Source organism: Lichenostomus cassidix, chromosome W (genome assembly GCF_008360975.1).
Source record: "Lichenostomus cassidix isolate B80296 chromosome W, HeHo_3.0, whole genome shotgun sequence".
In the NCBI taxonomy this organism is placed as follows: Eukaryota; Metazoa; Chordata; class Aves; order Passeriformes; family Meliphagidae; genus Lichenostomus; species Lichenostomus cassidix.
Genome location: NC_139510.1, coordinates 6425922 through 6449959, shown reverse-complemented (window position 1 = coordinate 6449959; position 24038 = coordinate 6425922). Strand labels below are relative to the sequence as shown.

Below are 24038 nucleotides of genomic sequence, written 5' to 3'. Positions count from 1 at the left end.
TGCCCAACCTCGTGCCACAAGGCCCCCTGCAGCCGCGAGAGAATCACCACACCTGCCCTGCCCAGCCCAGCCGGGAGCCCAACAGCGCCCCTGCCGACTGTGACTGTAACTGCACCAAAGGGGAGGGTGCCTGGCAGCCCAGAGAAGGCTGCCACCGGGTTTCTGGTTTGTTTGTTATTGCTACTGTTGTTGTTGCTTGTTTGCCTTGTTATAAATACTAGTAAGGAACTGTTATTCCTTTTCCCATATCTTTGCCTGAAAGCCCTTTGATTTCAAAGTTATAATAATTCAGAGGGAAGTGGGGTCATAATCTCTGTTCTAAGGGAGGTTCCTGCCTTCCTTAGCAGACACCTGTCTTTCAAACCAAGACAGTGTGAAATCTGAAATTCATGGAGATGGTGGATGGTTAGCTCAAAAATGAATAAAAATAAAAGAAAACCAGGGCAATATTTAAAAGAGTAACATATAGAAATGAGCCCTCTTTCACACTCCCTAAGAATTAGAAAAAAAAATTGAAGCTAACTCGTCATACCCAGTTTTGGTTCTATACATTGATGGCTTTTCATATTGATGCCTAAAATAGGCTACCTGAAACAGAGGCCAAGACAAAGTTAGGAAAATAAAAAGTGGACAAATTTATTCAAGGCCTGAACGTACATTTAGGGCAAGCAAAGTCCCCCTTGCGGGGCTACACCCAAAATGGATGTCAGGTCATGAGCTCTTCACCTTTTATAAGTTCTGTCCTATTAGCATATTGGCCCCTAATTCTCCAATCACACCCTTAGGCGATGATGTTAACCACCCCAGGCCTGCTCCCCCCCCAACTCACTGTTGTTTACATTTTTTTGGCCTCTGGAGCAACGAATGTCCTTGGATTTCTATTCAGAGCTATTGTTTTGGCTAACAAAGCTGGTAACAGAGGTTTTTAGCCTTCTATAAGAAGCACAGTACTATACCAAGTTACAGATACATGAAGAAAAAAACCTAGAAATTATTAAGGCATCAATATAACCTAAATGGACATTGCATCATGGCTTTTGAAATTGCTACAGAAACAGAAGTGTTAATAAGGAAGCAATTGAGCCTGAGACAAAGTGCATGTATTGGGTTTGCTGGGCAAGGTTTTTGGGGGGGATGGGGATGGGCTACAGGGGTGGCTTCGGTGAAAAGCTGCTAGAAGCTTCCCCTATGTCTGGCTGGCTCCAAGATAGACCTGCTGCTGGCCAAGGCTGAGCCCATCAGCTACCAAGGTAGTGCCTCTGTGACAACATATTTAAGAAGGGGGGGTGGGGGAGAAAACCCTGCTGTAGAACAGTAGCAGCTGAAGAGAAGAATGAGAATATGTGAGAGAAACAACTGTACAGATACCAAGGTCAGTGAAGGAGGGGGAGGAGGTGCTCCAGGTGCTAGAGCCCATGGTGAAGACCATGGTGAGGCAGGCTGTTCCCCTACAGCCCATGGAGGTTAGCAGTGGAGCAGATATCCACCTGCAGCCCATGGAGGACCCCATGCCAGAGCAGGTAGATGCACCCGAAGGAGGTTGTCACACTGTGGGCAGCCTGCTCTGGAGCAGGCTCCTGGCAGGACCTGTGGACCCATGGATAGAGAAGCCCACATTGAAGCAGATTAACTGGCAAGACATGTTACCCCCTGGGGCATCCAAGATGGAGCAATCTGTTCCTGAATGACTTCACACTGGAAGGGACCCACTCTGGAGCAGTTTGGGAAGAACTGCAGCCCTTGAGAGGGACCCCATGCTGGGGGAGGGGAAGAGTGTGAGGAGTCCTCCCGATGAGAAGGAAGAAATGGCAGAGACAACATGTGATGAACTGACCACAACCCCCATTCCACATGCCCCTGTGCCGCTAAGGGGGAGGTGGTAGAGAATTCAGGAGTAAAATCAAGGAGGGGTGTTGGAAAACGTAGTTTTCCAGCAAAACTTATGCTAACCAAACAGGCCTGAACGGAGCCTCAGCATAGCCAGGCCTCAGTGAAAGTTGTTTTGAAGAGCTGACGCCTGAGAACCACAGCTGTGTTTCTGAGCTGTGGGAAGAATGCCATGAGAAAGATTAGGAGTCAGGAGTGTTATGAGAAAAGAATAAGGGAGTTAGCAGGAGGATCCCTGGGTGTGTGAGAACAGCTGCAGGTGTGTGTATGTATCTATGAATAGAAACTTCTGTAACAGTATATAAGTCTCTCGTTTAGTGAAATAAAATGGAGCTTACTTTATATCTCATATTGAGAGTGCTGTGAGTTTCCCTCGCGCTGCATCTCGTTAAATGGTGACCTCCGACGTGATACGGAGCAGCAGGATTTACAACCGACAATCACGGACCCTAACAGCGGAGTTTTACGACCCTGCTTGGGAGAGCGGCGCGAACGGAGAGGTGCTTGGGGAGTGCGGCCTCAGCGTGTCGAGTCTTCGTCCGAATTGGAGAAGGTCGGAAGACACAGGTGAAATAATACCTGCCTACCGTGAGGGCTATACTTCGGTAAACTGCACAACTCTGGCAATTGCGAGCCTCGATCGAGTGCTTAGACGGTGTTGACCAGGACCCTGAAAACCAGCTGGACCCAAAATGGAATCAGAGGTAGCCCAAATTTTATTGTTATGCTTTTTAGAAAAGCACGAACTCAGTAGCCTGTTATATTTGGCTGGCCTGATGGCAGTAGGACAAGCTTATGGATTTTTTATAAATCCTATTACAGTATTCAGTGTAACAGAATGGTTGAATTACGGAGCTGTTTTGCTTTTGGACTGTGATAAACTTGCAAGAAAGCTTGGCAAACCATGGAGCAAAATTGTAGCCTGCTTACAAATACATGCCACAAAGCAGAACCTTACGTGGCTCACGGCGCAGGACATAGTACCCGCATTAAGCAGAGAAAAGCCTGTGAATTACTGTGCCGCTTTTGATATGCGTAATACTTCGGCAGCCGCGGCACAGCTGCCAGGGAAACCCCCCCCGCCGGGGAGGGGGGGGAGAGACTGCTGGTAACCGAGAATCTGTTCCTGTCTCAAAGTATCACAAAACTTGGTAATGTTACAACGAAAAACATCTTAGCTGCTTTGTTTGAGAGAGTCACTGTTGGACTTTTGCCAGAACAACCGAATATTTTGTTAGAACGAGCTCCGATATCGCGGGTAAAGAAACAGAGTAACCAGAAATCATTCCGATGTTACCGATGTGGGAGTGGGGAACATATAAAAAAGATCTGCAATGAAAAAACTTGGTGTTCCCACTGTAACAAAGATACTCACAGCACAGAAGCTTGCAGAAACAAAAAGAACAAACAGAGGGTGACCAGTGACCCAGGAGCGGCGGCGGCCCCTACCCGCCGGCACGCCACACAAAGGAGGCTCCTACCGGAAGTTACTCCAACCGTGGTTTCCAGCCGAATGACAACCAGAGCGGAAGTCCCAGAGGGTGGCCCGGTGGGCGGAGTCGCGAGCCATCCACGCCTCCTTCACTGCCCAGCTGTGACGTCTGTGGGGAAACTCTAAACTCTACACCTCCTCAAGGCTGAAGAAATGATTGACAGCTTCAGCAGCGAACCAGAACTAACCAACAGCGTTGCCAGCAGAAACAGTCTGAGCAGAATGGAGCAGATCGGCTCTTCCTTCAGCCTGGCTGCACTGACACCGAGACCAAAGCAATTTACTAATAAAGAAGCATTGCAACAAGATATTATCCTGATAAAAAATAATAACACCTTGAATACTAAAAGCCTTAAATGAAAATTGAATTTTGCTAAAGCATTTGTGTGTATGTGTGAATGTTGTAGGCCTACTGAGAGTGTGTTGAATGCTTTAATGTGTAAATGAAAGCTGTGAATGATGAGAGTGTGATTTTGATTTCTTGAGAGTTTTAAGGTGTGAATGAAAACCTGTGAGTGAAGTTATGCTGAATAGTTTAAATTACCTGTTAAGTATCTTCTGATTAAGCATAGATTCTGTTAAAGTTAAGTAATAGTGGATTTAAATTCTATTAAGTTGTAAGTTCTGTTAAAGTTAAAATTCTGTTAAGTAATATTAAGTGATGTTAATTTTAAATTCTGTTAAGTTTTAAATCTTGTTAGAGTTAAGTTGTTAAGGTAATATCAATTTTAAATTTCATTATAGTTAAGTTCTAATTGTTAGTTTAAAATAAGAATTATTAAGATTAAGCTTTATTCATTTTCAGTGATATTAACTTTAAGTTTTAAATTTGTTAGTTTATATTATTATTCACAAAAGCTTTGCAGTTTTATCTTTTTAGTTAAAGTTAAGTAATAATATCTACTATTTTCAAATATTTCATCTCACCTTATATAGCTATTTACAAAAATAGTCACATGTTAAAATACTCTCCTTATTGATATTAATCAAAGCTTATTTATAAGATGTTCTAAGAAAACCCTTCCACTTAGCACCTAAGCTCTGGCCAAGCTTTGGTTCTAACTGGCTGGGAAACATGCCATGAGTCCAAAGTGTTTTGCACCAAAATGTGATCAGATAATTTTCATTTACCAAATTGAGTTTATAAAAGCTAAACCTTCTTCCAAGTAAACTTAGAGTCCTTGTCCGGAAAAGGTTCTCTAAGCTTTACCTGTGAAGTGAATGTTTTCAGCAATGACAATTTCTAGACCATGGCAACATATCTAACTAGTGAAATTTCCTTAGGTAAATTTATAGCAATTCTAATAATAACAATTACTTATAGCCAAGCAAATTAATCTGATAACAAGACAATGTCTGTTCTCACAAGAGAAATGGGGGAATTGTTGGAAAACGTAGTTTTCCAGCAAAACTTATGCTAACCAAACAGGCCTGAACGGAGCCTCAGCATAGCCAGGCCTCAGTGAAAGTTGTTTTGAAGAGCTGACACCTGAGAACCACAGCTGTGTTTCTGAGCTGTGGGAAGAATGCCATGAGAAAGATTAGGAGTCAGGAGTGTTATGAGAAAAGAATAAGGGAGTTAGCAGGAGGATCCCTGGGTGTGTGAGAACAGCTGCAGGTGTGTGTATGTATCTATGAATAGAAACTTCTGTAACAGTATATAAGTCTCTCGTTTAGTGAAATAAAATGGAGCTTACTTTATATCTCATATTGAGACTGCCTGTGAGTGTCCCTCGCGCCGCATCTCGTTAGAGGGGGAGAAGGGGGTTTTAGATTTGGTCTTATTTCTCATTATCCTACTCTTTGATTAGCAATAAATTAATTTCCCTGAGTCAAGTCCAGAATTCCCATATGTTGCCTAAGCTATCTCTCAATTGCTGTCAGCAAAACTGCCTGCATGCAAGCTATGTACACTCAGGGAAAATCCAGTGATACCCTGATACCTGCCATTGTAGATTATGTAGTATTAAGGTTGCTAAATGAAGGACACCCTTACATTTTGATTCCAGTTGGTCCTCGATGACACCTGGTGAAATTTATAATAGATATGTGAGCACCATTTTCAGTACTAACAGAACAGGATGTTGAGAAGCTGGGTGTACAACCCAGATGGCAAAGAGTTAGTCACCAGAGTAAATGGAGCGAGTGTTATTTGCCAAACATTGAAAGTTAATTTATGGCTCCCGACCACAAAGCACATCATCTACTTGCTTTGCAATTAAAGAGTACAATGAAAATGTTTTGGGGTTTGATGTTTTGACCATACAAAACTGGTGCTTGCCACACAGCAGCGTGTGGTTCCTTGGTTCAAGTACCAACCCCAACCCCAATAGAAATTGGGAGGCTATAGTGAGTGTACATGCAGCCCCTGCTCTCCCTGATTTGAGAATTACCAATGTACCACAGTATCTGATTTCTGCTGCAGCAGAAAATGGGATTTCTGATGCAATAACAGACTTGGGGAAATGGCACATCATTTCCAGAACCCACTCCCCATACAATTCATACATCTGGCCAGTCCCAAAGCCAGATGGAAGATGGCTCCTGACAATTGATTATCAGCACCTATATGCCAACACAGCTCTGCTAACAGCTACAGTACCCAATATTGCAACTTTAACAGCCATGCTACAAGCAGCCATATATCCATGGATGGCAGCGCTAGCTGTCAGGGATATGTTTTGATGCTCCCCTGACAGGAGGAGGAAAAAGGTCAATTTGCTTTTATTTGGGAAGATATACAATACACCTTTAACAGACTCCCACAGAGGTATAAACATTCACCCTCAATCGCTCATGCTGTGCTTGCTGAATTTTTATAGACAGTCTCACTTCCTCAGAATGTAAAACTGTACCAATATATAGATGATATTCTACTTGGAGGGACTTCCCCTGAAAAAGTGGAAGAAGAGGCAGCAGCAGTGTGGCAGGCACTATATAAAGCAGAAGTTCCACTTGAAAAATATCAGGGACCAAGTAAAGAAATAACATTTTTAGGTACTTGGTAGATTGCAGGTAGTGCAGCAATTCTGTCAGACACCTTAAATAGTATAGTCGCAGCACCCCAAATTAGGAAAGAATTACAACAGCTTATGGGTATTTTAGGGTACTGAAGGAAATGTACCTGGATTTTCTATCGTTGTTTACCCACTGTACTCACTTTTACAAAAGGGAAATATGTGGAAATGGAAGCCAGAAGATGAAGAGGCATTCAAAACCCTAATAGAGGAATGTCCTAGGTTACAATATAGATGCATTTAAGTATTCTATTACCACCAGCTGTAGGCCATTAGCTGTTATTGCCTGCTAATGACTCACCCCTGACAACAGACAATGGGCCATCAAGGACCCACCACATGACTCATGGACTTATCTCATCCTATTGTGAGATGCTCCACCCAGGAGGGAGGAACCAAGCATTCCCACCTGGATATAACCTGGCCTTGGAATTACCTGAGCTAGCTCTGTCTACTGAGTTCCCAGAGGGCAAGAGCTACTGCTGGACCTTCAGGAGGAGACCAGACCTTCACAGGATCACTGCTTCAACAGAACTACTTCATTTAGACTGCTACCACCACCCTAACCGGGTGTCAGGTTGTATCTGGCTTTGTCAGTGCTTTTCCTTGTATTATTTCACTTATTTTTAATTTTTCCTCTTAATTTTAATCTTGACTCGTGATCTCCCGCTGGTTTGTTTTCAAACCAATACAAGGAATCAAAGACATATCAGTCAAGGGCCAGTACACCCCCACAACTCTATTATAGCAGAATTGGGGGTTGCTGAATATGTTATTTCTTTCAATCTACTCCAAACTGGACCAAAAAGGCCTTTAATGTTTATCTCAAAACCATTTAAAGAGGCAGAACAGAGATATTTTGAGTGGGAAAAGCAACTTTTGTCTTTAGTCTGAGCAGTTAAACAAGTTGAGCCACCAACTGGAAGGGGTAACCAGTCTGGAAAAACCCTGCCAGGACTTGTATTGCTTTCTCTTTTCAGGAACAGTAAGATCTATAAAGAGACTAGAACACCTCCCCTGGAGATAGGGTTAACCATTGGAGGAGTGCTCATCATTCTTGCAGGAGTAATCATCACCAGCATGAACCAAATTCAGTTTATACATTGACAAGCCCAACATGTGGGGTGGAGACCCTAATTTCTTTTATTTATGCTAATCAGTGTGGTAACTATAGTGCATTCTGCACCATACATGTTTCCCAGTTATGGGTGCAATCTACTGTAATAGCAATTATAAGGGAATATGATGAGGGCATCTTGCCCACTGAGATTCGAAAGGTAATTTGGGATAACGTGACTCAATTAAAAAAGACTTCCCAATCTTGGTGGTATTTAGTCAATTTCACTTATGACCCCACTGACAGTAATGTCACAGCTTTTGTTTTAACAACATGCACTGCTTCAGTATACACCATATACCAAATCATTGCACTGGGATTAAATCACAATGGAACTGTCCTCTATCCATTTGGAACATAGAGTGTGGGCTCAACAAAATGGAAAAAAATGGCAAATCATTGACGTTGATGCACGTGTTGTACTGGAACAACAAGGATTTATTTGTGAAAGTAATACCACTGAGGCCCAAGACATTTGTCTTGACACCGAACAAAATGTGTGTCATTTTGAAATAAATCCTGATGAAACAAATAAAACTGTACCTGTGTATGTTGGAAATTGATCTGTTGGTATGAGAACCCTTTGTGATTCTATATTTATAGAAAACACCACTGTAGGTATATACAATCACTCTGTATTTGTAATTTTACTGAAATTATGGGATGTGACTATAACTATTCAGCTCCTGTCTCATCCTACCAATTATTATGATCTAACTACACATTGTGTCAAGATTTATTACCTACCCCCCATTGGAATGAATTCCACATTGGTAAAAACCATGTTGCAACATGATGACCTGTGTCAATTGCTAAAACAAGTTTGAGACAACAGACATCCTGATTACCATCTGTCTTGGTTTGAAAGACAGGTGTCTGCTAAGAGAGGTTGAACCCTCCCTTAGGACAGAGAATGTGATTTCCCCTCCCTCCGAATTATTTTAATTTTGAAATTAAGGGTTTTCAGGCAAAGGTATGGGAAAAAGAATAATAGTTCTTTACTAGTATCACAAGCAATAACAATAATAACAACCACAAATAGAACCGGAAACCAATAGCAGATGACTTTGCCGTGCGGTGTAATCACAGTCAAAAAAAAAAAACCATCAGGGGTGCTGTTGAGCTCCCGGCTGGGTAGGGCAGGTGCCATGACTGCCAAGTAGCTGCAGGTGGCGCTGTTGAGCTCCTGGTGGGGCAGGGTAGGCGCGATGACTGCCAAGTGGCTGCAGGTGGCGCTGTGGTGCAGGGTCAGGTCAGCCTCACACAGCTGGTAATGGCGGAGAGCTGAGGAAGCAGACAGCGAGGCAGCTCAGAGCGGCTAGCAGGGCGGAAGGGGCAGGAGCTGGCTCTCCCCGGCGAGCCAGTGAGGTAGCAAGGATTTCCGCAGTCACTGCAGACGCCGCGGTCTCGTGCAGCAAAGCGGGGGCAGGCGGCAGAGGCAGCCGGACTCTCCCAGCAGCTACTGGGATTAGAGCCATCAACTCTTTTGTAAGAGATAAAAGCCCAGAAAGCGTGCACTTCCCAGTGGGAAAGAGGTTGAATCAAAGCTCACCCAGCCAGGAGGAGAAAACAAAGCACAGTTGGATTTTCCTGTGGTCGCAGCCAGAAGCAAGGAGCAGCCTCTCCTCTTGGTGTCCGAACGACGAGAGAGCCAATTCCAACAGACAGCTCCTTCCTTCCCCTGCCCTGCCCAGCACACCCCTTTTATCTCTTACAAAAGAGTTGATGGCTCTAATCACCCAGCTATCTGTTGCTTAGTAACAGGAATGGAGAGAAAATTCCAATGTTCCCAACCCCCGACACCATCCATCATGATGCAGAGAAGATACACCATATCCTATAAAGAGTGAAGAAAGATAGAGAATACCACTAGTGGGAAGCTCTCCTTGGATGGCCACCAACAGGAACTGGAGCTTTGAATTTGATGTTACATCCCATTGTAGCTTTGTTAGTTCTGACTTGACTCTTGATGCACTTGACTCATTGACCAAACTAGTGGTAGTTCGATTCAGGCTCTAAATGAAGTAAAGGCCTAGGTTGTAACCAGGCCAAGAACTTCATTGGTTCCAGTTTGTTCTCTGAAAACCCAAACAGGAAAAGGGTGACATGGCGAGCATTGTTGATGGGAACACTGATCGTGCGATTAGTACATGAATAGCAGATGGTTCTTCCAAGACTCATTAATCAAGGAACAAAGTTGTGGGTAGGAGTCTCATGCATACCTTTTCCACCTCATCTAATTTGACTATGAGCCAATCACTTTATTCCATAAATATGACAGCCTAAGTAAGTAATTGGCTGCATGGTGGTGATCTCCCCTTGAGCTGGGGCACCTCTCAAGGTTGCTCCATGAGGCTGAGACACCTTTTACCAACTGCAGATCTTTGGATAATAACCGATATTGCACATAACATTGTATCATAGTGCACTAAGACTTTGTATGGTTACTTTGATTTTGCATTGGTAACTTTGAATCATTATTATATACTCTGTAGTAAGTGATAAAGTGAACCTAGCCATCAAACTTTTTTAAGCCTCACTTTTACAACATCCCATTTCCACAAAACCCCTTCTGCTAATACCTTTGGCAGTGGTTCTTTAGGTGGACTAAATCGCTCCCCCGTGACATATCCTCAACTTACTGAAGAGTTGCTAACTTTACGACATTGGGTAACAGGGCTCTAGTTCATACAGGAACACTTTATGGACCTGTGGGAGGGATAAAATATACCAATTTCAGCCTCACCTTCCTATTAAGGATTTTGTGCATTTTGCCCTTCCCCTGTATACTTCATATCTATATCTCCTTCCTTTTAATTCATGGAATCATGGAATCATGGAATCATGGAATCATTGAATGGATTGGGTTGGGAGGGACCTTAAAGATCATTTAGTTCCAACCCCCCTGCCATGGGCAAGGACGCCATCAACTAGATCAGGTTGCTCCAAGCCCCCATCCAACCTGGCCTTGAACATTTCCAGGGATGGGGCATCCACAACTTCTCTGGACAACCTGTTCCAGTGCTTCACCACCCTCTGAGTAAAGAATTTCTTCCCAATATCTAAACATGACCTCTTTCAGTTTAAAAACATTGCCTCCTGTCCTGTCACTATCTGTCTGTATAAAAAGTCCCTCTCCCTCCTTTTTATGAACCCCCTTAAGGTACAGGAAGGCCATAGTGAGGTTTCCCCAGAGCCTTCTCTTCTCCAGGCTGAACAACCCTAGCACTCTCAGTCTTTGTAGGAGAGGTGCTCCAGCCCTCTGATCATCTTTGTGGCTCTCCTTTGGACTCGCTCTGACAGGTCCATGTCTTTCTTGTGCTGAGGACACCAGACCTGGACACGGTAGAATCATAGAAGAGAATTATAGAATCAGGTTGGAAAAAAACTCCAAGATCATTGAGTCCAACCTTTGATCACCACCCTGTCAACTAGAACATAGCACTGTCCTGCATCCAGTTGTTTCTTGAACACTTCCAAGAATAGGGACTCCACCACTTCCCTGGGCAGCCCGTTCCAATGCTTGACAACCCTTTCTGTGAAGAAATTCTTCCTGATGTCCAACCTGATACTCCCCTGGCACAGCTTGAGGCTATGTCCTCTTGTCCTGTCACTAGTTGCCTGGGAGAACAGGCTGACCTCCACTGTGCTACAACCTCTTTAGGTAGTTGTAGAGATGGATAAGGTCCCCCCTGAGCCTCCTTTTCTCCAGACTAAACAACCCCAGTTCCCTCAGCTGTTTCTCATAGGACTTACCCTCTGGACCCTTCCTCAGCTCCATTGCCCTTCTCTGGACATGCTCCAGCACCTCAATGTCTTTCTTGAAGTGAGGGACCCAGAGCTGGACACAGTACTCGAGGTGCAGCCTCACCAATGCCAAGTACAGGGGGACAATCACTTCCCTTGTCCTGCTGGCCACACTATTTCTGATACAAGCCAGGATGCCATTGGCCTTTTTGGCAACATAGGCACATTATCAGCTCATGTTCAGCTGGCTGTTGACCAGCACCTTCGGGTCCTTTATTGCTGAGCCGCTTTCCAGCCACTCTTCATGCAGCCTGTAGTGATGCATGGGGTTGTGACCCAAGTCCAGGACCTGGAACTGTAGCATTGGGGAACAAAGCATATGATCTACTTGGTGGTTTGAAGAAAATCCCTTTATTGCAAAAAAACAAGCCTTTTTATACGCTCTGCTTAGGTGGGCTAAGCATGGATTGGCTGCCTGCCCATGTGACATCACTGCCAATCACGTGCCTTCCCATCCAATCATTTCCCAGATCATGCAGTGTCCACACATCTTGCTAGCCGATCACTGTCTCACGCAGGAGGCGTTCCCAAAATGCTTTCTGGTGAGCAAGAGTGAACAGAAGTGAACAGGATTTAACAGTAAGGCTTTTTTTATCTCCCACATCTCCCCCTTCTTTGTTTAACCAATGAAAACACAAACCTTACCCCAAAGCCAAGGTCATTTAAGAAAACCTGAACAGATCCTGAAACATTTTCAGATGTAAAGTAACAACCCTTGAAAAACACCAACATATGCCTATGACATGAAGAATATGCACATGGTATCAATATGCATAGCGTCATATGTTTGCTCCATCCATCTTAGGGGGCAAGACATTCGCAGTGCCTTTACCAATCAGGATGGGGCAACAAATAGTCGCACACACAGCAAAGGAACCTATTTCACATGGTGACCTGTGGAGACACAAGCATAACCTCTGCCCCATGTTAATAGATCTAAGGGTACTGCCTATTGCTCTGTTAACAGGTCCTTTACCATCACTGGAGGTCTGGGATGAGCCTTTGTATTGAAAGAATATTGTCTTTCACATGCTGTTTGGCCAGCCTCATCTCAATAAAAAAAATTAAGAACAAGCAAGGCTTTTGCTAATCTGTCATGTGGACCCCTTGAATCCCCCTTCTTTTGTTTTTCAAGCATGGTTTTCAATGTCCTGTGGGCATGTTCAACTATTGCCTGCCCAGTGGGAGAGTGGGGAATACCCGTGTTGTGGGAGACACCCCACTGTTTTAAGAATTGACGAGTATGTTCCCATGTGTAGGCTGTCCCATTGTCAGTTTTAATAGTGTCTGGGAGACCTAAAGTGGCAAAGCAGGTGAGCCAGTGCCAAGTGACACCATGGGTCTTCTCTCCAGTGTGGGCAGTTGCCATCAAAAAATGAGAATAAGTGTTAAAAAATACATGAACATATTTTAAACAATCAAATTCTGGAATATGAGTAACATCAGTTTGCCAAATAGAGTTAGCAGTCAGGCTTTGAGGATTAACGCCTTCTGCCAAAGGAGCAGGAGCAACTCCACAACAAGAGGCACATGATAGTAAAATGTCACGAGCCTGCAAAGAAGTTAACTGAAATTGCTTGCGTAAAGAATGAGCATTTTGGTGGACAAAGTCATGAGATAGTTTGGCCTGTGCAAAAGTGTTTGGTACAATACCTGGCATAACAGTGAAATGTTGTGATAATAGCTGCAGGTCCCCCACCCATTCCTTCTTAATGTGTTTACCCTTTCCCATTGTTCTGCCTTCCCCACCCCACATGGCCCTGGCCACTCCCTCGGGTTTTCCCTATTGGTTCCTGTACTCCTAACTCCACCCATGTACTGCCCCTGTGCCCAGAAGTCCCTGGGCCTCTCTGTCCCCGCCCCTCTCTGTTTCCCTATAAAACCCCCCTCACCCTCCGCCATCTTGCGGTCTATGCTCCACGTGTGTCTATACAGCATATTTCTATGTACCACATGTGTCTGTGCATGTGAGGCCTTCGTCCACGAGGCATCTCTGCCTCTGGGAGGTCTTTGGCCTCTGCTGCACCATGCGAATAAACATCTTTCATGGACACGATGCATAGACCCTCCTTGCCTCCTTTATCACCGCCAGTTGTGGAAGCAGACGAACCATACCTAGCCTTATGGCTCCCCGGCTGGTGAGAGCGCAGTGTACAGCCCTGGGACAGAAGGTTTGGTGCACTGAGGCGCTGAACCGGGCTGGGTAGAGAAGCTCTAGGGTAAGGTCTGCTATAACATCCCTTTAAACCGCAACAGTGATATCTGCACAATTATTACCTTCTGCGATAGGGCCAGGCAAACCTGTGTGAGAGCAAACGTGTAGCACATAAAAATCATGCTGTTGATTGTTAATCACAATCTAAAATGTCTGTAACTCTGTAAATAAAGGGGGATTATCGACATGTCATAAATAAGAGCACTCTAAATGAAAAACATTAGCAGCATATGCAGAATCTGTTACAATATTTAGCAGTTCCTATGTAAACAATTGGAAGGCACATCGAATAGCAGCTAATTCTAAGATCTACACTAAGGCGTCCCCCAATCTCAGACCTTTTTATGCTACTGGGCAGTCTTACTTATACACCACATTACTGTAGCTTTGCTGGTTTTGCTGGATGCATCCATAAGAAGAAATCAGTCTGTCATTGGGGGTCATGCTGCAGCAGCGTTTTGCATACAAGGAGAGGATACCCACCTCCATCCACAGGCAATTGTCCACAGAAGTCTGCAAGTGCAGTTTGAAAGTTAGTATCTTCTGACAAGTCAAAACATGTAACATGTGAGTCCTGCCCATTGAGCATCTGCAGCTACTCCCTGCCTTTTACAATCAAGTGTGAAAACATGTCATTAATCATCCACACAGTTTTCGTTGCAGTGTGAGGTAGAAACAACCATTCTAATACATGCAAAGGATCCTTAACACATACAAACCACTGAAATAAAACAGCAAAAGGTTGAAACTTACTAGCAACTATGGCAAGACAAACAGGTTTATCAGGGTCCCATCTCTTACTCTGGCGCTGTTCCAGCGCCCGAGCACTGGGGTTAACCGTCACTTAGAATTCAGATGAGGATCTCCCTTGAGCAATTCAAATAAGTGGTATAAAGTTCTGTAGATAAACCTAAAATATGACGTAACCACTTTAAAGAACCTAGTCATTTCTGTAAGTCGTGTAAAGTCAAGGTGTTTTTTAAAAAAACCAGACTGGTCGTGAGCTGCGAGCAAAATATCGTCCACGTAGTGAGAACGACATTCAGTTCTTTCTTTTTTTCAGAGGACGTTAACATATCAATGTTGCAGACATCGCGAAGCTCGGCCGCCGCGCCCAGCGCACAGTTCGGCCGCTCCCGCGCAGCCCAGCGCCGCGGCCAGCACCTTCATCCTGCGCCGCTTGCAGCCCTACCACAGCACCCGCCGCACCGCCAGCATCCAGTCACGGCCGTGTCCGCTTTCTCCGACGCTTTTCGCGGCCAGGGAAGGGTCGAGCGGCCCCAGCAGCTGCTGTCTGCCGCGGCTCGAGGCGTCTACGCGGAATGCGCGCGCTTGTCAGCCGGCGCCACCGGCCGAGGCGCGCGAAGCACCGGGGGCCACTCCTTATTCCGCCACGGCCAGGACGCCCAGCGCCTCACCTGGGTGGGGTGCGTGGGCGCCGCCATGCTGGCGCGCAGCAGCCCTGAGGGCGGGGCCTACGCCACTGGACCGGCACCTGCACCGACCCGGCCCCGCAAGACCGCCCTGAGGGCAGGGCTCGCCTTCCCTAGCGCGGAAAGCCGCCCACCGGCTCAGCCCCGCCCCGCCCGCCTTGATGCTACCCCGCTCCTTCGCCCCCCTTGGGCGGGAGCCGCCGCTTCCGAGGCCCCCGCCGAACCCGCCTGCCACGGACCGGCAGCCGCTTGCGGCGCGCCGGGGGGCGCGGAGCATGGGCTGCTGGCGGGGCCGCTCAGAGCGCTCCACCGCCGCTCCCCTCCCGCTGGCTCCGCTCGCCCTCTTGCATTCGCTCGCACTGTGCCACACTGTCACTGTTCTGTCAGCGCTGTGCTCCAGCATTATTGTTATAAATGAAGTCATGGAGTTGGCTTTCGTAAAGGGTTATGAGGTTTTTGTAATGGTTATTTGTTAAGGGTTGTGTGTGATAAATACATAATAATATAGTGTTGGCTTTTCGTAGATATTCATTGTGTGTATGGTTTTATTCTTTTTATAGAAGTAGTCTTGTCATAAAGATAGAGGTATAGAACCAATGTTTTAATTTCTGTTATGAACTAGATTTCGATATAGTAGTAAAATAACTAATAAAAGTAGTTTAAAAGACTTTCCTTTACTAACCACACTACCTGCTTGACTGGATAACACCCAAAGAACAGCACAAAAGAAGACCTGCCACTGATACCTGACTATCAGCTGAAAAAGATTCTCTGAGGTTTTGCCCCCCTTCCACCAGCACAGGCGCCTGTCTGTGGCTTCCAGGGCTGAAGGCTGAACTCTTAATTCAAATTCAAATTGTAGGTAACAGCTCTGGCCTGATGGCTTATCAGCTAAGCATGCATTTGAAACCAGCACAGAAACCACTGAATCATCCCATGAAGGACCTTCACCTTGGAGAGGGCTTTGGGGTGCTTCAAAGACCACCAGGATATACGGAGCATGCGTTGTGCACATGCTAATGATATTAATGACTTCTGAGAAATGATTTGTATAACCACTCCTATCCTGAAGAATGTAATTAATATTCATGATTTTACCTATAACACTGTGTCTTTGGGGTACTGAGGTATGTGTGTTTGGTGGAAACAATTCCCCACACATCCGGTGCACCGAATAAAGCAAATACCCACTTCTCTGACTTGGTCTCTGAAGTGTCTCTGAGCTCGATTGGGGCGAATCACAGCCATAACCAGATGCAAGGACCATGAACAAAAGCCCAAACTGGGAGACGATAACCAAGACTGGAAGAAACCACAGCCGAAAAAGCGCATGCTCTAAAAAGGTGGGACCAAGGAGGAGCCATGCAAAACAGTTCTTGGAACATGCAAAATAGTTTTGAGAAAAGTTTGAATATGCATGAATGCTTATGAATAGGCATGAGGCTGACGCAATACAAAGAGTATTTAAGACGACTCCCTCAATGTCAGGTGTGCTTCTTGGTTTAGGGCCAAGCACCCAGCACTGTTTCTTTGCTTTATTGTTTTTGTCCCCTATTGTCCTTTATTAAACTTTTAAATTTCAACAGGAGAGTGAATCTCGTTATTCACATTGTGTATATTTTATGACTACCTCCATAGATTTTTTGGGGCTAACTGATAAATGTTATGGTTACCTCTATAGGTTTGTTATGTCTAATTGTTAATTTGTTGTGGCTAACTTAAATGTTATGGTTAAGAAAGGGAAGAGCTGGGCAAGCAGCTAACCTATCAGAAGACCCTAGAAAGGATGAGCCAAGGAGGACTGAAGACCACAAGCCCATCGGAGCACCTGAAGGAGGCAGGGTTAGGGGGTAATAGAAACTGTATCCCCTAGCCAGAAGGTGTGCCTCTGGCTACCCCCACATGGGTGGCTAAGCACCCAGCGCTGCACTTTGCTTTGTGTAATTGCAGACAGCCATTCTAAGCCTCTTATCATTGTTTGTACTATGAAAATGAGTGAATAAACTCTTCCAAAATTTAAGTAGTGAGAGGAAGTTTCTCACAATTATCGTTCCACAGAGGGTGCAAATCTGCATCCCGTTCGGCATCTGAGCATCCGGGGTCAAAAGGACCAACTGGGTCAGGACTTTTATGGTCAAGAAGCACCGTGGGATATGGACTGACCTCAGAATCGTAGAAGGTGGGCGCAAGTGGCGCAGATGGTTCAGGGAAATCCGTTTCTGAAGTTACAAAATGGCAGCTGTCCGCGCCGTTTTCTATTTCAAAATGGCGGCTTTTCGCGTGCTTTTCGGTTTCTGAAGTCACAAGATGGCGATTTTCAGTGCGCTTTTCTTTAGCAGCCGCCATTATTGTTCCCCATGTGACGAGCTGGCTGCAAGCCTTGGATTTGCCATTTCTGTCGATGTGAGAAACGAAGCTCACTGTTGTAAAATTTTAAGCATTTATTAACAAAAAGACAATAAGGGACAAAACAAAAAACTCGGTCCACAAAGTAGAGGTAACAGCACTGGGTGCTTAGCCACTGACACGGGGTAGCAAGAGGCACACCTTCTAGCTAGGGGATACAGATTTTATAACCCCCTAACCCTGCCTCCTTACGGTGCTTCGATATGCTCATTGTCTTCAGTCCTCATTGGCTCGTCATTTCTAGGGTCTTCTGATAGGTTAGCTGCTTGCCCAGCTATCCCCTTATGCTATTTAACACCCACTTTTCTCCCCTTTCTTAACAAAACAAAACTTTTAACAGGAACATATAACAATCAGATATAACCATAACATTTAAAAACTAACCATAACAAATCAACAGAGGTAACCATAACATATACATAACCATTAACAATTAACCATAACAAATACCTCATAACCCTTTACGAAAGCCAACTCCATAATCTCATTTATAATAGCGATATCAAAGAGCTTCTGTCCTACTGCCTGCCAGGCTTCTAATTCAAAAATCTCGGTAGGAGGGAAATCTTTTATATGCATGGACACCCAATCCAGCAAAGTACCTAACTTAGCATAGGAGATGACTATATTCTGCCGATGCAGGAGCCCCCCATAAGGTCTAGGCTCTATCTTTGTTCAAAGGATATTTTCCTTTCCATTATTCCCCTGCTGCTCACCTGATAGGTGACAGGCATGTGTTTTGGGTTCCTTTACTGGACCTTTTCCTTGGTTGACCAATCCTTGGTTCAGCAGGGTGATGCTACCAGTGCAGTCCACTTCTTTCACTGCCTTTCTTTGGTCCCAATTTGGGACGGACATTTTGTAGCATTGGGGAACAAAGTATACTATCTCCTTGGTGGTTTGAAGAAAATCCCTTTATTGCAAAAAAGCCAAGCCTTTTTATACTTTCCACTTAGGTGGGCTAAGCACGGATTGGCTGCTTGCCCATGTGATGTCACTGCCAATCATGTGCCTTCCCATCCAATCATTTCCCAGATCATGCAGTGTCCACGTGTCTCACTAGCCAATCATTGCCTCATGCAGGAGGCATCCTCAAAATGCTTTTTGGTGAGCAAGAGTGAAGAGGATTTAACAGTAAGGCTTTTCATTATCTCCCACACGGAACTTTGCCGAGTTGAACCTCATAAGATTGTCCTCGTCCCATTGATCCAGCCTGTCTAGATCCCTCTGCAGAACATTCTTACCTTCCAGCAGATCACTCACCTTAGTGTCATCCACAAACTTTCTGAGGGTTCACTTGATCCCCTGTTATAAATGAAGTCATGGAGTTGGCTTTCGTAAAGGTTTATGAGGTTTTTGTAATGCTTATTTGTTGATGGTTGTGTATATGTTATGGCTATCTCTATAGATTTTTTGGGGCTAACTGATAAATGTTATGACTACCTCTATAGGTTTGTTATGTCTAATTGTTAATTTGTTGTGGCTAACTTAAATGTTATGGTTAAGAAAGGGAAGAGCTGGGCAAGCAGCTAACCTATCAGAAGACCCTAGAAAGGACGAGCCAAGGAGGACTGAAGACCACGAGCCCATCGGAGCACCTGAAGGAGGTAGGGTTAGGGGATTATAAAAACTGTATCCCCTAGCCAGAAGGTGTGCCTCTGGCTTCCCCCCATGGGTGGCTAGGCACCACACGCTGCACTTGGCTTTGTGTAATGGCAGACAGCCATTCTAAGCCTCTTATCGTCCGGGATAGGCCTCCAGTTTGGTGGTCCCGAAGGACATTGGAAGAGACGTGCCCCGCTGGTCTTTTTGGCAGCTCTGAGGATATCCTTTGGGATCAACGACTGTTGCTGGCTGATTCCTGAAGAATGAGAGGAGGCTTCACAAAGCGAACTGAAACAACGGATAAGTAGGGAAGGGTACCTGGGCTCCTCCTGCATGGAGTGCATGGCCCACGATTCGTGCACGGACCCGCTTGCGAAAAGGTGCTGCAAGTAGCTTGCGGGGGGCGGATGAGAGCGACAGCGCGAAAGTGTGTGACTGAGACGGGGACTCACGGTCAGATTCCCAAGGCGAGTGTGCACCCGGTGAAAGGGGGGAGTGGTTGCGAGAGGTGTGATTGAGCTCTCGGGGAGAATCTCTGGGTGTCAGCAGGGTGAGATGGGTACCGTTAAGGAGTGTCTGGGGTCCAGAGAGTAGTTAGGGTGCTCTCTCCAGGCAACCTGCATAGGCGGGGCTCAGGTATCTATGTCAGTGGTGTGATTAAACAGAGGGATCCCAGGTTTATTTTGAAAAAGAGAGTGTGTTGTAGCCACAGAAAGAATGAGGAGTGAGTGAGGCTTTGTGTGTTTGTGAAATTAAGGCAGGGAGATTTACCTGGGATTTTGGGAATCTCCGGTGGTGGGGACACTTTGCCTGGAGTTCTGGGAATTTCCAGTAAAATGTTCAGTCAAAATTCTGTTAAAAGGTGTGGAGACTTGGTCTCCAGTAGAAAGGTTCTGTCGCTGTGTGTATGTGTGCCGGCAGGAGGTGCTGGCTCAAAACTTTCAGTGTGTGTGCTGGCAAGAGCAGCTTGCAACTGTTTCAGTGTGTGTGCTGGCAAGAGTGGCTCGAAACTGTTTCAATGTTTGTGCTGGCGGGAGCGGCTCAAAACTGGTTCTGTGTGTGTGCTGGTGGGAGCGGCTCGAAACTGTTTTGGTGTGTGTGCCGGCAAGACCCGCAGGTTTTTAATTTTTTTTGGCGGGAGGCGGCGATTTAAATTTTTTTCAGCGGGAGGCGCTGGTTTTGAATTTTTTGGCGGGAGCGCCGGTTTTTAATTTTTTCGGCGGGAGCCACCATTTTGAATTTTGAATTGTTGGTTACATAGCCACAGTAGATAAGCTAAGGAAAACTAGAGGAACTACATTCCCTCAATGAATATATAGAGGGAGTAAAACCACCAGATCCAAATTCCTGTCCTAAATGCTCTGAGTGTCACAGTGCCAAGTCGGTTTCAATACAGTGTGCAGGTTGCCAGGCTCAGTGGTATAGTTCCCCTTCCTACTTGTAAGAACCATGGGTTGAATTGCAAGGCTGATTTGGGTGTGAGGAAGGGTGTGAGGAGTGTGCCTGGATAAAGGAAAAAAAGGAGAATGAGAGAAGATTGTGTATGGTGCTGTGTATTGGTGTAAGGGGGGAGTGACCAGATGGGGAGGAACTAGGGGAACCCCACTCCCTCAGTGTCCTGCTACTGAGCCTTGAGAACAGGCTAGAAAATGGGACAAGGGGGGAGTAAGACAACCAAATAGCCCCTTGGGGGTTAAATTGGCAAATTGGGAGAAGGACTCTACTATCAAGGAGTTACGTCTATTGGCCTAGGTATGGGTCCTTGGAAAATTAGATTTGCCAAGCCTTGAATAAGTTATCAGAGGCTGATAAGAAGGAACAGGCTAAGAAGAGGGGGGAGAAAGTATAAGACCCCATGGATGTGTTACCTCCCTTGTGGTCCCCTATCCCAGCAGGCCCAGTACTTCTAAGGGCCCCTATTCCCACTAGACCAGTTAAATAACACGGCTAAAGCATTTGAAGGGCAGCAAGGGAAGGATGAAACACCAACAGAGTGGCTGGAAAGACTCCGCAGGAACATCCAACAATATTCAGGGATGGACCCTGATAGCCTGGCAGGACAGGTCTTACTAAAGATTCATTTTGTGACACAAGCCTGGCTGGACACTAGAAGGAAACTAGAAAGGATGGAGGAGCGGCAGGAAAGAGGGCTGAACAAGTTACTAAGGGAAGCCCAGAAAGTGTATGTGAGGAGAGATGAGAGCCGAATGGAAGCTAAAGCTACGATAATGGTAGCCATAATGAAAAAAAATAACTCCTCTGAGGGTTTAAGAAAGGATAAAAAAAGAAAGAGGAGGGAATAAGACCTCTATGCAGACCAGGCCAGAGAGACCAGTAAGGGGCACCTGTTTTTACTGTGGGAAGGAGGGACACTACAGAAAGGACTGTCCACAGAGGTAAAAGGATTTGGAAGTGTTCAAGGAGGTGGGGAGATTTCCAAATTCAATTGAAGATAGGTGTGGTCTCTGAAGAACAAAGGATGAAAGAGATGACCATCCAACTGGTCTGCCCAATGCAGTAAGCTCTAAGCTCTAAAGAGAGGTTTGGAATATCTGGTGCAAAAGAAAGGGACTGTTTACACCAACTAACAGCCCTTAACTCCTCAATGGGAAGGTCCCTTCCAGGTGTTGTTGACTACAGAAGCTTCAATCCAAACCAAAGAAAAAGGGTGGACCCATGCAAGCTGCATTGAAGGACCTGTGGAAGAACCAAAGGAGTGGACAGTGACAAGCACCTTGGGAGATACAAAGTTACCTTTTATAATTTTTTTGGGGCTAATAAAGTATAGTAAACTGTTCTTTAGATTTGTAAGGACCTCTCTGGGACATATTCTGCCTGTTCTCCCCCCCGTACTACACATACACTCACCTCTTAACAGCTCAAGTGAATAAAATTGCATCAATCTGGATTGCGGTAAGGGTGAGAAAGCACTACGTCTGTTAAAGGGACTGAGAATTAACTCAACAAGAAGGTGCAGAGGGCAAGATCGGGTTGGGTATAGCATCTACCACAGTGAGTCAACTACTCTACTGTAGGGTGCAGCCCTACAGGTATGGAGAGTGGAGAAGCATCTCATGCCGGACCTCTGCTAATTTTTCTGTGGCTATTAGTATTCCAGCCACAAATGCTACCAGTCTGTCATGGGTTTTAGACAGGACATTGCCAGGAGGACGCACGAAAAGAGGGCAAACAGGCTCCAAGCTTAAAGTTGCAAAAAAGTGTTTTAATTACCTAACAGAGTTGGAGGATAAATGCAGGCAAAAATAAACTTTTCATACAGTTTTTGTTCACTCCTCCTTCCCTCTTATGAACCTATAGTATTCACCCCCTTTCCTCCTTTACAATCAACAAGCCGGGTGGGGGGCAGGGTGTGGGGTCTCTTTTCAGTCCACAGAGCAGATTCTCAAATTTACTCATCACCACAATTCTTCTACTACAAATACTCTTTATCTCTACTTGTTTCTCTCTCTCTTCAGACAGTTTTTTTTCTGCTCTCACCCCCACCCTCTTAAGAAGCAGTCTCTGCACTCACCCCCCCCCCTTCCCTCTTTCCAAACTAGCAACACAGACAGGGGGCAGGTTGAGGGGTCCTCTGGTCAGTCCAATCAGGTAAAGAGGTTCTCTACTTAGCCAGGGGGTCCTTACCATGAGAGACAGTCTTTTGAGAACTTCTTTGGCGTGGGTCCGATCTCACGAGCAACATCCCGCCCGAATTTTGCTGCAACGTGAGTCTTTTTGTCCATAAGGTGCTGTGCAGACTCTCCCGAGACGAGGCCAGGCTGCTTCCATGCCAGGAGCAAGGCCTTTCTCTCCCAGTCAAGGCCTTTTGCAGTTTTAACTCTTAGATGAGACTCCCACTGGTTCACAGTCTTTTCCAGGCATCCACTTGCTCCTCTGGAGTGGGCTGTGGGTGAATTTCTGCATCCTTATGGACTCCATGGACTGCAGGAGAAACTTCTTGCTCCCCCCATAGCTTTCACCACGGCTAGCAGAAAGTTTTCAGCTCCGGTGCCGGGAGCACTGGAGCACCCCTTTCCCCCCCCTTCTTCACTGACCTTGGCAATCTCCATGCTGTTCTCCCTCACATATTTTCACCTCCACCTCCTCCAACTACAAAGAAGTGAAAGAAGTGTGTACTTGCTTTGTTTTGATTTCTTCTTAAATATGTTTTCACAGAGGCGTAACCAGTACCTCCAATTGGCCCAAACTTGGCTGGTAGCATGTCCATCACCTTTAGAGCCATCAGAGATTGGCTCTGCTGGACTTGATGTAAAAACTTCCAGAACTTACACTCAGGACACACAGGAGCCATCTTTGTGCCACTCCCCACCCCTCAGACACCTCCCCAGGCCTACCACAACAGCTTCTGAGGGGTCCAAATTTCTCCTAGATGTTAAAAATACTTTACTGATGTTTTGGGCCAATCAAAACCACCACACGGTCCCTTTATTTGGAGGTGACCCAGGGATCTCTCCTTAGAGCACATATTCACACAGACAAGTGCTCTGACCCATCTAAATTAGAGACCTGCCCCGAAGATGGAAAGACCTATTGGATTGCTGAGAATCTAAGAATGATTGCACAACAGTTAAGAGGGGAGTGTCCAAAAGGGGAAAAATGGGGATGTTCTGAACATAACCCTGGGGGAAGAATTATAGAGAGTGGGCAACATTAAAAAATCATGACTAAGAAGATATTTCCCTGGAGGCCCAGTTAATTTATGAATAAATGAAATTGAGAATGATTATGAAAGCCAAATGTTGTAACAAAAAGAAAGAGGAGGGATTTGTTATAAATGAAGTCATGAAGTTGGCTTTCGTAAAGGGTTATGAGGTATTTGTTATGGTTATTTGTTAATGATTGTGTATATGTTATGGCTACCTCTATAGATTTTTTGGGGCTTACTGATAAATGTTATGGTTACCTCTATAGGTTTGTTATGTCTAATTGTTAATTTGTTGTGGCTAACTTAAATGTTATGATTAAGAAAGGGGAGAGCTGGGCAAGCAGCTAACCTATCAGAAGACCCTAGAAAGGACGAGCTAATGAGGACTGAAGA

The 24038-nt window shown here is 45.4% G+C and overlaps 1 long non-coding RNA gene across 1 annotated transcript in view; it reads right to left on the bottom strand.

The window, feature by feature from the left end:
* LOC146425397 (uncharacterized) overlaps positions 1 to 23414 on the bottom strand; it is a 244001-nt gene extending 220587 nt beyond the window's left edge. Inside the window, exon 1 of the long non-coding RNA XR_014846547.1 lies at positions 23035 to 23414. This is a non-coding gene — a long non-coding RNA (uncharacterized LOC146425397). The remainder of the gene's footprint in view (positions 1 to 23034) is intronic.
* Between the last annotated feature and the right edge of the window lie 624 nt (positions 23415 to 24038).